Genomic DNA, 17,322 nt, shown 5'->3' on the forward strand with positions numbered 1-17,322 from the left:
GTACAATGTGGATGAATTTTAGAAACACAATGTTGAGTAAAAAAAAGGCAAGTCACGGAAGATTGTATATAGTATAACCCCAGTTTTGAAGCTCAAAACCAAACTAAACTTAATTTTAAGGATATATACCTATTAGATAAAAGCTGTTTTACAACACAAAGAGAGTGATAAACACAAAATCCCAGAATGGTGGTTTCTGCTGGGGGTAGGCAGGAGATGGGACGTAAGGAAATATGTGGCTCACTTCAAAGATATTGGTAATGACACATCTTTTAAGTTGCATGGTGGGTTTATGAGTATTTATGTTACTATTACACTTTGTAACATATGTGCCTTACATATATATATATATATATATATATATATATATATATATATATATATATGTTGCAAGTATCAATTATTATAGAATAAAATAAAAAATAGAGCAGGGCTGGCTTCAAAGTCAGATTGCCTGTGTTTCAGTCCTGCCACTGGTACTTAACTGGTTGTATGACCTTGGGTAAATCACTTAGCTCCTTCAAGCCTCAGTATTCTCACCCTTAAAATGGGGGCAATAAGTTCCTATCTCTTAGAGGTTTATATAATACTTGTAGAGCACTTAGTAAATGCTCAGAAAATGTAAGGAGCAATTATTATTATTACTTTTATTTCTGGATATTCCCTCCCTCTGGTCACTGTGTGCAATCAAGTTCATCGATGGTCATGTGTCAGGGTGTAATCCACTCATTTTCACCTCTAGGTCCCCAGTGCATCTCAGCTTTAATGCCAGCATCCAGACCCTCTCCTCTCCACGCCCCCCTCACAAATATCAGCATGAGCGATAGCCAGGCCTTGTCCGACAAAGCATTTAAAAGCACATATATGGATGCCAAGAAGGGAATTCTAAGTATGAAGGGCCAGAATCTTTGTGTTAATGCCCAGCAGATGTGGCTTGTGCGTCAGAATGTTTTTGGATGGTTCACTCTGAATGCGTAATGTCTAAGTGAAGCATCCTGAGGGCTCCAGCCAAGTCATTCAGGTCTGATGAAATTAAATCAAGAGACATCCCTGTAGGAGGATTTGGTTGCTGATGGGGTCTGAATGGGTTGTGGAAAATGCCTAAGAAATTGGAATTCCCAAGCAATAATGGATGTGCCGATGACTGGGGCATTTTGAAAAACCTTGCTAGAATCTCGGCAGTAAAAGTCTCCAGCTAAAACTGTCTGTGCCCTTGGGACTGGAGGAAAATAAGTACAAAGCCACCCTCTGCCCCCACTTTTTCTTTTTTTAGCTCCAGTACAGCGTCTGGCTCAGGAACTGGGCATTTTGCGGCACATTTTAGAGCGCTTCCCTTTGTGTTCTTTGGAATTGCAGTTGGCTTCCTCGGCTGGAGACAGACAGAAATAGAAGCTCATATCTAGCCTCCTTCACTCTCCTTCAAACCCTTAACTTCAGGAAATACGATCCATGGCCTGATGCCTGATGCCTGATGTGGTCCTCTGTCCATGGATTCCAGCTCCCAACTCTTCCTCAGATTTTTATCTTCTCTGGCTGTTGCCATGTGTCATGTAATGAATAATTGATTTGTGCCCCCCTAAAAAAGATATGTTGAAGTCTGTATTAGGTTTCTCCAGAGGAACAGAACTAATAGGATCTATAGAGATAGAGAGAGATTTAGTATGAGGGGTTGGGTCACATGATTATGGAGACTGAAAAATCCCACCATCTACCCTCTGCAAGCTGGAAGCCCAGAAGAGCTGGTGGGGTAGTTCCAGTTCCAACCCGAAGGCCTGAGAACGAGGGGAGACAATGGTGAAAGTCCCAGTCTGAGTCCAAAGGCCCAAGAGCCAAGAGCACTGATGTCCAAAGGCAGGAGAAGATGGACATCCCAGCTCAAGCAGAAAAAGCAAGTTCACCTTCCCTCCACCCTTTGGTTCTATTCAGGCTGTCAACAGATTGGATGACGCCCACCTGCACTGGTGAGGATGACCTTTTTTACTCAGCCTACCAATTCTTCCAGAAACAGTCTCACAGACACATCCAGAAAAAATGTTTTACCAGCTATTTGGACATCCTGTCACCCAGTCAAGTTGACACATAGAATTAACCATCTCTCCCCTTGATGGCATCCTTACAACCCTACAAGTTAGGTGCAATCATTAACCCTACTTGGTAGATGAGGAAACAAAGGTTAAGGGTTTAAGTAGCTTGCTCTTGGTCACCCAGCTATAAAGTGGTACAGTAAGTTCCCTACATACGAATGAGTTCTGTTCCGAGAGCGAGTTCATAAGTCCCAATTTGTTCGTATGTCCAACAATGTTAGCCTAGGTACCCAACAAACACAATTGGCTATATAGTACTGTACTGTTATAGGTTTATAATACTTTTCACACAAATACTACATAAAAAACAAACACAAAAAGGAAAGAAAACATTTTTAATCTTACAGTACAGTACCTTAAAAAGTACAGTAGTGTGGTACAACAGCTGACACTTCTTAGCAGTACCAGCTACATCACTGCTGCTTTTATGCTTGTTTCCTGACATCCTGGGCTTGAAATAAAGACACTGTGCTACTGTACTCTATATAGTACTGTACAGGAAAGTACACAAAAACACAACCACTTGTAGAGGATGCACACAAATGACAATGTACGCCAGATACGTGAACTAACTTACATGATTGGACATGAGAATGCATGTTAACATCTTTGAAAGTTTGCAACTTGAAGGTTCTTATGTAGTGGACTTACTGTAGTGAGATAGGAGGGAAGGGGGCAGGGCACAACCTTGAAAAGAATGACATAGCCATTGACAACACGACAAAATCTGGTTGGAACTGATTAGGCCCAAGATGCAGAAGATTTGACTTCCAATAGACCTTTGGCTTCATTATATGCTCATTGTAATACACTAGTTAAATGCCACATCAACAGGTGCCATGAAGGTTCCGAGGCAGACCATAAAAGGCCTAAAAGTGGGCGGTGGCCCAATTCCTGGAAATTTCTGCCCCTTCTCCAAAATAGTTGGAATAATCCTCCCACTTATTAGCCTATGAAATTACAGCCCATAAAAAAACTAACCACCCCATGTTTCAGGTCCACTCTCTCCTTTTGAGATGGTCCACAATCTGTCTATGGATTGTTTCTCTCTCAATAAGTCTACTTCTTACCTATCACTTTGCCTCTTGCTGAATTCTTTCTGCGCTGAGACATAAAGAACCTGAACTTCTTAAGTCCTAAGACCAGGTGTGTGATTTCAATTAAAACAGGGGTCCCCAACCCCAGGCCCGAGGACAGGTGCTGGTCCAAGGCCTGTTAGGGACCTGGCTGCAGAGCGGGAGGTGAGCGGCGGGCGAGCAAGCGAAGCTTCATCTGTCGCTCCCCACCGCTCCCCATCGCTCCCCATCGCTCCCCATCGCTTGCATTACCGCCTGAACCATCGCTCGCATTACCACTCACATTATTCCCAACCCACCCGCCCCCCCCATCTGTGGAAAAACTGTCTTCCACGAAACCAGACCCTGATGCCAAAAAGTTTGGGGGCTGAATTAAAAGACAGTGGGTTTGGGCTTCCCTGGTGGTGCAGTGGTTGAGAATCCGCCTGCCAATGCAGGGGACATGGGTTCGAGCCCTGGTCTGGGAAGATCCCACATGCCGCAGAGCAACTGGGCCCGTGAGCCACAACTACTGAGCCTGCGCGTCTGGAGCCTATGCTCCGCAACAAGAGAGGCCGCGATAGTGAGAGGTCCGTGCACCGCGATGAAGAGTGGCCCCCGCTCGCCGCAACTAGAGAAAGCCCTGGCACAGAAACGAAGACCCAACACAGCCAAAAATAAATAAATTAAAAAAAAAAAAAAGACAGTGGGTTTGAGTCCCAGCCTGTGGGTTCAAGTCCCAATCTGAGTTCTGGCTGCGTTCGAATGCCATCTGAGTTGTGTGGTTTCAGTAGAGCCAAGATTCAAGCCAGCATATCTGACTTCAGAGCTAGTGCTCTCGGCCCATTCTGCTGTGAGGCCCATCAAAGGTGAAGGACTGCGGCCGGCCCTCGGAATCTGTCTTAGCTGACAGCTGTGCAATAGCCTGTGTAGCCCGTCCAGAGTGGTCCTTTTCTCAGACCTGGGTACATGTAAGAATCCCCTGGGGGAGAAGGACAGCTACTGATGCAAAGTTTTACCCTCCCAGAAACTCGGCTTGCAGTAGGTCTGGAGTCGGCACAGGAGTCTGCATTTTTAACCAAGTGGTTCAATAGGATATCTGCAAAGTTGGGAATTATAGGATAAACTTACTGTTAATTTACTAAAAGGATTGTTACCGATTCCAACATGAGAAGGGGGTTTTCCTCCACACCACCAAGCAATGCTCCAGACACCAGCTGGGTGTCCTGACCATTCAACACAATTCTAAAAAAAAAAAAAGAGTAATATAGTAGTCCCCCCTTATCTAGTGGATGCTTGAGACCGTGGATAGTACCAAACCCTATGTATATTATACCATGTTTTTTCCCATACCTGCCTACCTATGATAAAGTTTAATTTATAAATTAGGCACAGTTAGAGATTAAAACAGTAACAAATAATAAAATAGGACAATTATAACAATATACTGTAATAAATGTTATGTGAATGTGGTCTCTCAAAATATCTTATTGTACTGGACTCACTGTACTTCATGATGATGTGAGAGGACAAAATGCTTACTTGATGAGATAAAGTGAGGTGAATGATGCAGGCATTGTGATGGAGCGTTAGGCTACTATTGACCTTCTAAAAATACATCACAAGGAGGATCATGGACTTTGGCTGATCCTGGATCATTAAGGCATGATGCTGTTGATAGTTACATATCAGGAGCAGATGACGTTGGTGATTGGGGACCCCTGGGCAGGACGGGGAGGGATGGTGTGAGATTTCATCATGCTGCTCAGAATGGCATGCAATTTAAAACTTCGGAATTGTTTATTTCTGGGATTTTCCATTTAACATTTCCAGACCTCAGGTGACTGAGGTAACTGAAACCTCAAAAAGAGAAACCATGGATAAGGCGGGGGACTACTGTGAATACATTCCAGAAATTCCAAAGGGTGTTCACAAATCTGAGAAACACATTAAAAATGGAGTTCTTACTGCAATGTTTTCAAAATTGGGCCCCGGATTTTAAAAAATTGGGCCCATTGCTTTAAATTTAGAGATATTTCACCTGAAAACATATTGAGCTGATGCTTAAAAAAGTAACTAATATGACTGTTTAAAGTTTATCCTGTTATTTCCAATTTTCGAACACCTTGCATTTTGTGTGGTCTCAGACCTCAGCCTTTGAAGAATATGTTTATTTCCATGACCTTATGGACCAGTCTACAGGCAGAGCCTCTGCAGTGAGGTTGCCCTGACACCTGGGGCCACACCCAGGGCCATCGTAAATCCCAAGGGAGATACTCCGGAACCAGATGAAATGCTGTTCACTGCATTGCAAAAGAGAATCCAGAGGCTTTCCTTTACCCTTTTTTGTAGGAGGAGAGTTCATTACTGTCCTATCCACCTATCCAGATTTCTTTTCTCCTGGGCTGGTGACTAGGAAGTTTCTTTGTCCAGATAATTGGTGGTTCTACACTGCCCTCCTTGTCTCACTCCACTTGCTTTATCTATTTCTTCCTTCTTTCCATGGACAAACCTAGCCGTTATCATACAGATGGAGTGTCCTGTTCTGATACAAATCCCCAGGCTGGATGCCCGATTGATGGCAAAGGAGCTCCACTGGAGAAGAGTAAGGGAGAGCAAGAGGGAGAAGTGAATGCAGCATATATCTGGGCAACGTTGAAAACATTTTAAGTGTATCCCATTTGGCTTTCCTAAGAGAGGGTGAGATTTTCTGTATGTGGCTCTGTCTTTTTAAACCCATGCACAGAATCGGTTAATCTACAGATCGGCAGACTTCCCACCCACCTCCCCGCCCCACTCCCAAATGTGGAGTGGAGCTTAAAGGGAAGTGAAATACCTTGTCAAAAGTGACCCATCTAGGAAGTGGCTGAGGGGGGTTCCAGTCTAGCCCGCCTAATCCCACCGGCTTCTTTTTTTCCAGCCCATCATGCTCCTTCCAAAGAACCAGTGTCATGACAGTTGGAAAACCATAGGTTTTAAACCAATTCACTATTTAATGTTAATGAGGGTAGCTGTAATTTTTCTTGTTTTAATTCACGCTTATTGATGATCTATTTCACACCTACTCCATGGCAGGCTGTGTAGGGCATTCACGTGAACAATATTATTTGACCTTAAAATCCTCTGTAAGGCGGACACGTTTAATTGTTTGGAAACATTTGTTCTAAATTATTTTGTTTCTAGTCTCACTTAAAATTAATCATTTGCACTTTATTTTGTGTAGATAATATATGCACAAAATTTCAGTGTATGAAAAAGTATACAGCAAGAGTAAGAGTCAATCTCTCCCCTCTTCTATTCCTTAGGAAACTACATAGTTGCCCTCCTCAGAGACACCCACCTGTTCACTGTTATCAGTTGATTTTGCAACCTTCCAGAACTGTTCCATGCATTTGCAACACGTGTGTGTATTTTCTTTTCCCCTTATACGTGATAGTATACATTGTACTGCATCTAGTTTTTTTCACACATCATTATGTATAGGAATGCCAAGTACAGTAAAATACTTTAATTTTTGAAAATGAAGTTGTTAAAATTTTTTGTGACTAATTCTCCTTAAGTAACCTTGAATAAATGGATTTCTTGATTTACGGTAGCAGATATTGGAAATGGTCTTGGGGTTCTTTCCACTTCAGTCTAGAACTGCCTCATTTTTTTTTTTTAGTTGCTTTATGGCTTTATTTTCATGCATGTTCAATTTTTAATACAATTTTTAAAGTTTGCACTCCATTTACAGTTATTACAAAATATTGGCTATCGTCTCTGTGTTGTCCAATACAACCTTATAGCTTATCTTACACCCAATAGTTTGTACCTCCTACTGCCCCACCTCTATATTACCCCTCCCCACCTCCCCACTGGTAACCACTAGTTTGTAGAACTGCCTCTTATTATTTTTTTTAATAGCTACCTTTGGGTAGACAAAATTAATATCCAATATTTTGCTATATTAAAAAATATTGCAATGAATACCCCTGTGTGTATGTATATATTTACTTAATATTTGTGTGGATATACAATTAAATTTTACACATAGATGGGTAAAGCTCACTGCTTTTAAACTAAATTAAAAAATGATTTTAAAATTAATTTAATTATCTTTAAAAGCCATGAACCAAACTGTACTCTTTTCACGGGCCAGTCTCCTTTCCCAGTTGCAGACAGCCTACGCCATCTGAAAACGGGCCGACTTTTGCACACAGGCCCAAACACACACGAATGGATAGCTCACTACCTCAAATCTTGCTGGTTTGATAGGCAGTAGGTCACACTGGTTAAATCAGCTGGAGGATATTTTGGAAATAGACATCACAGAGCTTAAGAATTTTAGAGCTTGAGGGGTTTTTAGAGATCAAGTAGTTCTAGATGAGGCCCCAGAAGACAAACTTATTTGTCCTTGTTCACGGAACTAATTCCTGATACACTGACAGATGGACAGATTTTAAGTTAAGGCCATGGTTGGAACTGCAATACCCAATACGGTGACAGCAAGCACTTGAAAAGTGGCTAGTCTGGGGAACTATACTTAATGTTTTGTAGTAACCTATAAGGGAAAAAAATCTGAAGAAGAAGAAAAGATATGTATGTACGTATAACTGAATCACTTTGTTATACACCTGAAACTAACACAACATTGTAAATCAACTACACTTTTTTTTTTTTTTTCCACACACACACACTGTATTTTATTTTTACAAGAGATAAATCGACTGACACCAAGCATTGTTCATGGATGACCACAACAAAAGCAACAATGATTGCAATTACGAAACATGAAACACACTCATACTATGTCATAATATTGACATTCAGTCCAGTAATCCTCCACTGTAACAGCTCCTTTACTTTGCAGTGAAAATTGATTTGTATATTCTTTGCCTCTGAGTCCTTGTGGGATTTTTTTTTTTTTTTTAAATTCAGACAGAAAGTCACAAAAATTATACTCATCCTCATCAGTTCACTCAGTCCCATGTAATTAATTTTTTTTTTTCATCTTGATCTTTTGTTAGCACTTTTATGAGTTCATCAGTTTTTCATTAGAGTTCTGAAAATGCTTATTCATTCAGTTCAGCAGTACAGTCCGTTACCAGAAACCTGTACTTGTCAGTCTTTTCCATGAATTTCTTGAAGATGAAACCCTTTTATAGGAACATATTTGCAAAATCATCAGAGTACACCCAGAACTGTATGTAAATGACAAAAGGCTTAAAAATGACCACGGTTAAAGATTTGATGAAAGTTCATAATAATGCAGTTGACAAGAAAATTAGTTATTTCTGAGATATACATTTTAAAGTAATAACTAGGATTATTACTTATAACATTATACCAGAACATATAAGATTTTTAGAAATTTCATGTAATGTCTGAAACATTTATATTAACATATTTCCATACATATTTCCATACAAGTACAAATATAAGATTTTTAGAAATTTCATGTAATGTCTGAAACATTTCTATTAACATATTTCCATACAAATAACCCAATGAAAGTTTAGTATTAGTTGTTTTGTTTGTTTTTTTATACTGCAGGTTCTTATTAGGCATCAGTTTTATACACATCAGTGTATACATGTCAATCCCAATCGCCCAATTCAGCACACCACCATCCCCACCCCACCGCAGTTTTCCCCCCTTGGTGTCCATATGTCCATTCTCTCCATCTGTGTCTCAACTTCTGCCCTGCAAACTGGCTCATCTGTACCATTTTTCTAGGTTCCGCATACATGCATTAATATACGATATTCGTTTTTCTCTTTCTGACTTACTTCACTCTGTATGACAGTCTCTAGGTCCATCCACGTCTCAACAAATGACTCAATTTCGTTCCTTTTTATGGCTGAGTAATTTTCCATTGTATATATGTACCACATCTTCTTTATCCATTCGTCTGTTGATGGGCATTTAGGTTGCTTCCATGACCTGGCTATTGTAAATAGTGCTGCAATGAACATTCGGGTGCATGTGTCTTTTTGAATTACGGTTTTCTCTGGGTATATGCCCAGTAGTGGGATTGCTGGGTCATATGGTAATTCTATTTTTAGTTTTTTAAGGAACCTCCATATTGTTCTCCATAGTGGCTGTATCACTTTACATTCCCACCAACAGTGCAAGAGGGTTCCCTTTTCACCACACCCTCTCCAGCATTTGTTGTTTGTAGATTTTCTGATGATGCCCATTCTAACAGGAGTGAGGTGATACCTCATTGTAGTTTTGATTTGCATTTCTCTAATAATTAGTGATGTTGAGCATCTTTTCATGTGCTTGGTGGCCGTCTGTATGCCTTCTTTGGAGAAATGTCTATTTAGGTCTTCTGCCCATTTTTGGATTGGGGTGTTTGTTTCTTTGATATTGAGCTGAATGAGCTGTTTATATATTTTGGAGATTAATCCTTTGTCCGTTGATTCATTTGCAAATATTTTCTCCCATTCTGAGGGTTGTCTTTTCGTCTTGTTTATGGTTTCCTTTGCTGTGCAAAAGCTTTGAAGTTTCATTAGGTCCCACTTGTTTATTTTTGTTTTTATTTCCATTACTCTAGGAGGTGGATCAAAAAAGATCTTGCTGTGATTTATGTCAAAGAGTGTTCTTCCTATGTTTTCCTCTAAGAGTTTTATAGTGTCCAGTCTTATATTTAGGTCTCTAATCCATTTTGAGTTTATTTTTGTGTATGGTGTTAGGGAGTATTCTAATTTCATTCTTTTACATGTAGCTGTCCAGTTTTCCCAGCACCACTTATTGAAGAGACTGTCTTTTCTCCATTGTATATCTTTGCCTCCTTTGTCATAGATTAGTTGACCATAGGTGCGTGGGTTAATCTCTGGGCTTTCTATCTTGTTCCATTGATCTATGTTTCTGTTTTTGTGCCAGTACCATATTGTCTTGATTACTGTAGCTTTGTAGTATAGTCTGAAGTCAGGGAGTCTGATTCCTCCAGCTCCATTTTTTTGCCTCAAGACTGCTTTGCCTATTCGGGGTCTTTTGTGTCTCCATACAAATTTTAAGATGATTTGTTCTAGCTCCGTAAAAAATGCCATTGGTAATTTGATAGGGATTGCATTGAATCTGTAGATTGCTTTGGGTAGTATACTCATTTTCACAATGTTGATTCTTCCAATCCAAGAACATGGTATATCTCTCCATCTGTTGGTATCATCTTTAATTTCTTTCATCAGTGTCTTATAGTTTTCTGCATACAGGTCTTTTGTCTCCCTAGGTAGGTTTATTCCTAGGTATTTTATTCTTTTTGTTGCAATGGTAAATGGGAGTGTTTCCATAATTTCTCTTTCAGATTTTTCATCATTAGTGTATAGGAATGCAAGAGATTTCTGTGCATTAATTTTGTATCCTGCAACTTTACCATATTCATTAATTAGCTCTAGCAGTTTTCTGGTGGCAGTTTTAGGATTCTCTATGTATAGTATCATGTCATCCGCAAACAGTGACAGTTTTACTTCTTCTTTTCCAATTTGTATTCCTTTTATTTCTTTTTCTTCTCTGATTGCCGTGGCTAGGACTTCCAAAACTATGTTGAATAATAGTGGTGAGAGTGGACATCCTTGTCTCGTTCCTGATCTTAGAGGAAATGCTTTCACTTTTTCACCATTGAGAATGATGTTTGCTGTGGGTTTGTCATATATGGCCTTTATTATGTTGAGGTAGGTTCCCTCTATGCCCACTTTCTGGAGAGTTTTTATCAGAAATGGGTGTTGAATTTTGTCAAAAGCTTTTTCTGCATCTATTGAGATGATCATATGGTTTTTATTCTTCAATTTGTTAATATGGTGTATCACATTGATTGATTTGCGTATATTGAAGAATCCTTGCATCCCTGGGATAAATCCCACTTGATCGTGGTGTATGATCCTTTTAATGTGTTGTTGGATTCTGTTTGCTAGTATTTTGTTGAGGATTTTTGCATCTATATTCATCAGTGATATTGGTCTGTAATTTTCTTTTTTTGTAGTGTCTTTGTCTGGTTTTGGTATCAGGGTGATGGTGGCCTCATAGAATGAGTTTGGGAGTGTTCCTTCCTCTGCAATTTTTTGGAAGAGTTTGAGAAGGATGGGTGTTAGCTCTTCTCTAAATGTTTGATAGAATTCACCTGTGAAGCCATCTGGTCCTGGACTTTTGTTTGTTGGAAGATTTTTAATCACAGTTTCAATTTCATTACTTGTGATTGGTCTGTTCATATTTTCTGTTTCTTCCTGGTTCAGTCTTGGAAGGTTATATCTTTCTAAGAATTTGTCCATTTCTTCCAGGTTGTCCATTTTATTGGCATAAAGTTGTTTGTAGTAGTCTCTTAGGATGCTTTGTATTTCTGCAGTGTCTGTTGTAACTTCTCCTTTTTCATTTCTGATTTTATTGATTTGAGTCCTCTCCCTCTTTTTCTTGATGAGTCTGGCTAATGGCTTATCAATTTTGTTTATCTTCTCAAAGAACCAACTTTTAGTTTTATTGATCTTTGCTATTGTTTTCTTTGTTTCTATTTCATTTATTTCTGCTCTGATCTTTATGATTTCTTTCCTTCTGCTAACTTTGGGTTTTGTTTGTTCTTCTTTCTCTAGTTTCTTTAGGTGTAAGGTTAGATTGTTTACTTGAGCTTTTTCTTGTTTCTTTAGGTAGGCTTGTATAGCTATAAACTTCCCTCTTAGAACTGCTTTTGCTGCATCCCATAGGTTTTGGGTCGTCGTGTTTTCATTGTCATTTGTCTCTAGGTATTTTTTGATTTCCTCTTTGATTTCTTCAGTGATCTCTTGGTTATTTAGTAACGTATTGTTTAGCCTCCATGTGTTTGTCCTTTTTACGTTTTTTTCCCTGTAATTCATTTCTAATCTCATAGCGTTGTGGTCAGAAAAGATGCTTGATATGATTTCAATTTTCTTAAATTTACTGAGGCTTGATTTGTGACCCAAGGTGTGATCTATCCTGGAGAATGTTCCGTGCGCACTTGAGAAGAATGTGTAATCTGCTGTTTTTGGATGGAATGTCCGATATATATCAATTAAATCTATCTGGTCTATTGTGTCATTTAAAGCTTCTGTTTCCTTATTTATTTTCATTTTGGATGATCTGTCCATTGGTGTAAGTGAGGTGTTAAAGTCCCCCACTATTATTGTGTTACTGTCGATTTCCTCTTTTATAGCTGTTAGCAGTTGCCTTATGTATTGAGGTGCTCCTATGTTGGGTGCATATATATTTATAATTGTTATATCTTCTTCTTGGATTGATCCCTGGATCATTATGTAGTGTCCTTCCTTGTCTCTTGTAACATTCTTTATTTTAAAGTCTATTTTATCTGATATGAGTATAGCTACTCCAGCTTTCTTTTGATTTCCATTTGCATGGAATATCTTTTTCCATCCCCTCACTTTCAGTCTGTATGTGTCCCGAGGTCTAAAGTGGGTCTCTTGTAGACAGCATATATATGGGTCTTGTTTTTGTATCCATTCAGCCAGTCTATGTCTTTTGGTTGGGGCATTTAATCCATTCACGTTTAAGGTAATTATCGATATATATGTTCCTATGACCATTTTCTTAATTGTTTTGGGTTTGTTTTTGTAGGTCCTTTTCTTCTCTTGTGTTTCCCACTTAGAGAAGTTCCTTTAGCATTTGTTGTAGAGCTGGTTTGGTGGTGCTGAATTCTCTTAGCTTTTGCTTGTCTGTAAAGCTTTTGATTTCTCCATCAAATCTAAATGAGATCCTTGCCGGGTAGAGTAATCTTGGTTGTAGGTTCTTCCCTTTCATCACTTTAAGTATATCATGCCACTCCCTTCTGGCTTGCAGAGTTTCTGCTGAGAAATCAGCTGTTAACCTTATGGGAGTTCCCTTGTATGTTATTTGTCGTTTTTCCCTTGCTGCTTTCAATAATTTTTCTTTGTCCTTAATTTTTGCCACTTTGATTACTATGTGTCTCGGCGTGTTTCTCCTTGGGTTTATCCTGTATGGGACTCTCTGCGCTTCCTGGACTTGGGTGGCTATTTCCTTTCCCATGTTAGGGAAGTTTTCGACTATAATCTCTTCAAATATTTTCTCGGGTCCTTTCTCTCTCTCTTCTCCTTCTGGGACCCCTATAATGCGAATGTTGTTGCGTTTAATGTTGTCCCAGAGGTCTCTTAGGCTGTCTTCATTTCTTTTCATTCTTTTTTCTTTAGTCTGTTCCGCAGCAGTGAATTCCATCATTCTGTCTTCCAGGTCACTTATCCGTTCTTCTGCCTCAGTTATTCTGCTATTGATTCCTTCTAGTGTAGTTTTCATTTCAGTTATTGTATTGGTCATCTCTGTTTGTTTGTTCTTTAATTCTTCTAGGTCTTTGTTAATCATTTCTTGCATCTTCTCAATATTTGCCTCCATTCTTATTCCGAGGTCCTGGATCATCTTCACTATCATTATTCTGAATTCTTTTTCTGGAAGGTTGCCTATCTCCACTTCATTTAGTTGTTTTTCTGGGGTTTTTTCTTGTTCCTTCATCTGGTACATAGCCCTCTGCCTTTTCATCTTCTCTATCTTTCTGTAACTGTGGTTTTTGGTCCACAGGCTGCAGGATTATAGTTTTTGTTGCTTCTGTTGTCTGCCCTCTGGTGGTTGAGGCTATCTAAGAGGCTTGATGGGAGGCTCTGGTGGTGGGTAGAGCTGACTGTTGCTGTGGCGGTCAGAGCTCAGTAAAACCTTAATCCACTTGACTGTTGATGGGTGGGGCTGGGTTCCCTCCCTGTTGGCTGTTTTGCCTGAGGCAACCCAACACTGGAGCCTACCCGTGCTCTTTGGTGGGGTTAATGGCAGACTCTGGGAGGGTTCACGCCAAGGAGAACTTCCCAGAACCTCTGCTGCCAGTGTCCTTATCCCCACGGTGAAACAGAGCCACCACTCGCCTCTGCAGGAGACCCCCCAACACCAGCAGGTAGGTCTGGTTCAGTCTCCCCCAGGGTCACTGCTCCTTCCCCTGTGTCCCGATGCACACATTACTTTGTGTGTGCCCTCCAAGAGTGGGGTCTCAGTTTCCCCCAGTCCCGTCAAAGTCCTGCAATCCAATTCCCACTAGGCTTCAAAGTCTGATTCTCTAGGAATTCCTCCTCCCGTTGCCTGACCCCCAGGTTGGGAAGCCTGACGTGGGGCTCAGAACCTTTACTCCAGTGGGTGGACTTCTGTGGTATAAGTGTTCGCCAGTCTGTGAGTCACCCACCCAGCAGTTATGGGATTTGATTTTACTCTGATTGCACCCCTCCTACCGTCTCACTGTGGCTTCTCCTCTGTCCTTGGACGTGGGGTATCCTCCTTGGTGAAGTCCAGGGTCTTCCTGTCAATGATTGTCCAGCAGCCAGTTGTGATTCTGGTGCTCTCGCAAGAGGGAGTGACAGCACGTCCTTCTACTCCGCCATCTTGGTTAATCTCCTAAATCAACTACACTTTGATTAAAAAAAATGTGGCTACTCTGAATTGAGCTGTATTCTTTTCTATTTATTTATTTATTTATTTATTTATTTATTTATTTATTTATTTATGGCTGTGTTGGGTCTTTGTTTCTGTGCGAGGGCTTTCTCTAATTGCGGCAAGTGGGGGCCACTCTTCATCGTGGTGCGCAGGCCTCTCATTATCGCGGCCTCTCTTGTAGCGGAGCACAGGCTCCAGACGCACAGGCTCAGTAATTGTGGCTCACGGGTCCAGCTGCTCCACGGCATGTGGGATCTTCCCAGACCAGGGCTCGAACCCGTGTCCCCTGCATTGGCAGGCAGATTCTCAACCACTGCGCCACCAGGGAAGCCCTAAGCTGTATTCTTAATGTAAATCACACACTGGATTGTGCAGGTCTAATATGATAAAAACAATGTAACATGTCTCATTAATAATTTTTTATAGTGATTACATGTCGAAGTGATAATATTTTGGATATATTGGGTTAATTAAAATCCACTATGAAAATTAAATTCACCTGTTTCGTTTTATTTTTTAAAAATGTGACTACCAAAAAATGTTGAATCACATACGTGGCTTGCACTATGTTTCTATCGGACAGCTCTGTGTTGAAATATTCAGGAAGAGGAAACCACTCATTGGTAGACTCACAGGGAAGACTTAGGTACAGAAAGCGGAGGCAAAAGTCACGCCAAACAACAGCAAGGAAGCTCCCGGTAAAGCGCAGGGGACAACTGGATTTCCTCTGTTGGATATTTAGTTCCTGTTAAGGATGAAAACGTTGACATCGAGAGGATGGCTCGTCTTCAACCATCAGTCAGGCATGTGCTCTCACACCCAGGGCACTTACTATTCTCCACCGGCGCTGCTCAGCTAGGCCTCGCATCTCCCGCATCCGGGCGTCGCATGCCTCCTGCAGACGCACACTCCTCAGTCACAATCTTGGGCAATTTAAAACTACTTCACCGTGAGTAAGTCAGAAAGAGAAAAACAAATACCGTATATTAACGCATGTATGTGGAACCTAGAAAAATGGTACAGGTCAACCGGTTTGCAGGGCAGAAATAGAGACACAGATGTAGAGAACAAACGTATGGACACCAAGGGGGGAAAGTGGGGTGGGGAGATGGTGGTGTGATGAATTGGGAGATTGGAATTGACCTGTGTACACTCATATGTATAAAATGGATAACTAATAAGAACCTGCTGTATAAAAAATAAATAAAATAAAATTCAAAAACAAACAAACAAACCAGCAAAAAAAACTACTTCACTGTGGCCCCAGAAAGCTTTTGCTTTTACAAAAGCCTGGCCCATTGACCTTATGGGCCTGTGCTTTAGAAAGCAAGCACGCATGAGTATCTTTTAGGGTAAGGACATCTAAGGCTTCCAAATGTTCATGTTTAGCTGTTGGTTTACGGTGAGCCTAGAGCTGAAAGCAATAGAGATGGCGTCTTGGATAGAATTCCCTGGAAGCAGAGCTTGACACAGGGATTTGGGTGCATATGACTCATTGAGGGAGCGCTCTTCAGAAAATAAATAAAGCATCTCGTGGGAGCGAAACCAACACCTGCCTCAGAGCGGCAGCTGCGCCGCAGCCGCCGAGGGTTTCTCCGGCCATTGTGGCTGCCATCCTTCTACGACGTGGGGAATATCTTTGCAAACCTCTTCAAGGGCCTTTTTGGCAAAAAAGAAATGTGCATTCTCATGGTGGGCTTAGGTGCTGCGGGAAGGACCACCATCCTGTACAGACAAGCTGGGAGAAATCACGACCACCGTTCCCACTACAGGCTTCAACGTGGAGACCGTGGAATACAGAAACATCAGCTTCACTGTGTGGGCGGCCAGGACACGATCCGGCCTCTGTGGCGCCACTACTTCCAGAGCACACAAGCTCTCATCTTCGTGGTTGACAGCAATGACAGAGAGCGTGTGAATGAGGCCCGAGAGGAGCTTATGAGGGTGCTGGCAGAAGACGCGCTCAGGGATGCCGTTCTGCTCGTGTTTGCTAACCAACAGGACCTCCCCAATGCCGTGAATGCGGCCGAGATCACCGACAAGCTGGGCCTACACTCTCTGCGCCACAGGAACTGGTGCATTCAGGCCACCTGTGCCACCAGCGGGGACGGGCTCTATGAGGGACCAGACTGGCTGTCCAATCAGCTCCGGAACCAGAAGTGAGCTGGACTCCTCTCTCCTCCCCTCTCACTCCCTCCTTCTACCCTCACGTTATTCTCATGTGGCAAACGTGCCCCTGGGGTGTGAGTGCCAGAAGCTGTCTCCATGGTCGGTCACAGGGTGCTTCACCATGCTGTAAACGTGCAGACGCAGCCCGCAACTGGGTTTTTATCTAATGTAAATAGTTTTTGTTTCCAGTGAGGCAGTTTCTGGTACTCCTATGCAATATTACTCAGCTTTTTTTATTGTCAAAAGAAAATCGACCCACTGTTTAGTACTGAGAAGGGATTTTAGGCACACGGGTCATCTGGGAATTGCTGTGTCAGACGAACCCAATGCTCCTCCTCTGGGGTTTAGGTCTGTGTTGAGATCTTTTCTGGTGGTTGGTTTTTAACCCACACTCAGTGCATTTTTAAAAACAGTTACAAATACAAGATAAGGAGAAGACTTGAACACACAGAAGGGAGAAATGTGCCTAGTGTAGGTTCTGCGGTAATGGCCTGAGTCCGGTCCACCAGTGGTCTGCTTCCCGCTGGGAACGTGAAACGGGGCAGAACCAGCCATGATCCGTTCTGCATGGTCACAATAGGGTC

The 17,322-nt window shown here is 41.4% G+C and overlaps 1 pseudogene; it reads left to right on the forward strand.

Annotated features, from left to right (window-relative positions):
* The first annotated feature begins 15,346 nt into the window (after window positions 1–15,346).
* LOC132376740 (ADP-ribosylation factor 1-like) lies at window positions 15,347–16,735 on the forward strand (annotated as a pseudogene).
* Window positions 16,736–17,322: the final 587 nt, after the last annotated feature.

The sequence above is a fragment of the Balaenoptera ricei genome, chromosome 13 (genome assembly GCF_028023285.1).
Source record: "Balaenoptera ricei isolate mBalRic1 chromosome 13, mBalRic1.hap2, whole genome shotgun sequence".
NCBI classification, from domain to species: domain Eukaryota; kingdom Metazoa; phylum Chordata; class Mammalia; order Artiodactyla; family Balaenopteridae; genus Balaenoptera; species Balaenoptera ricei.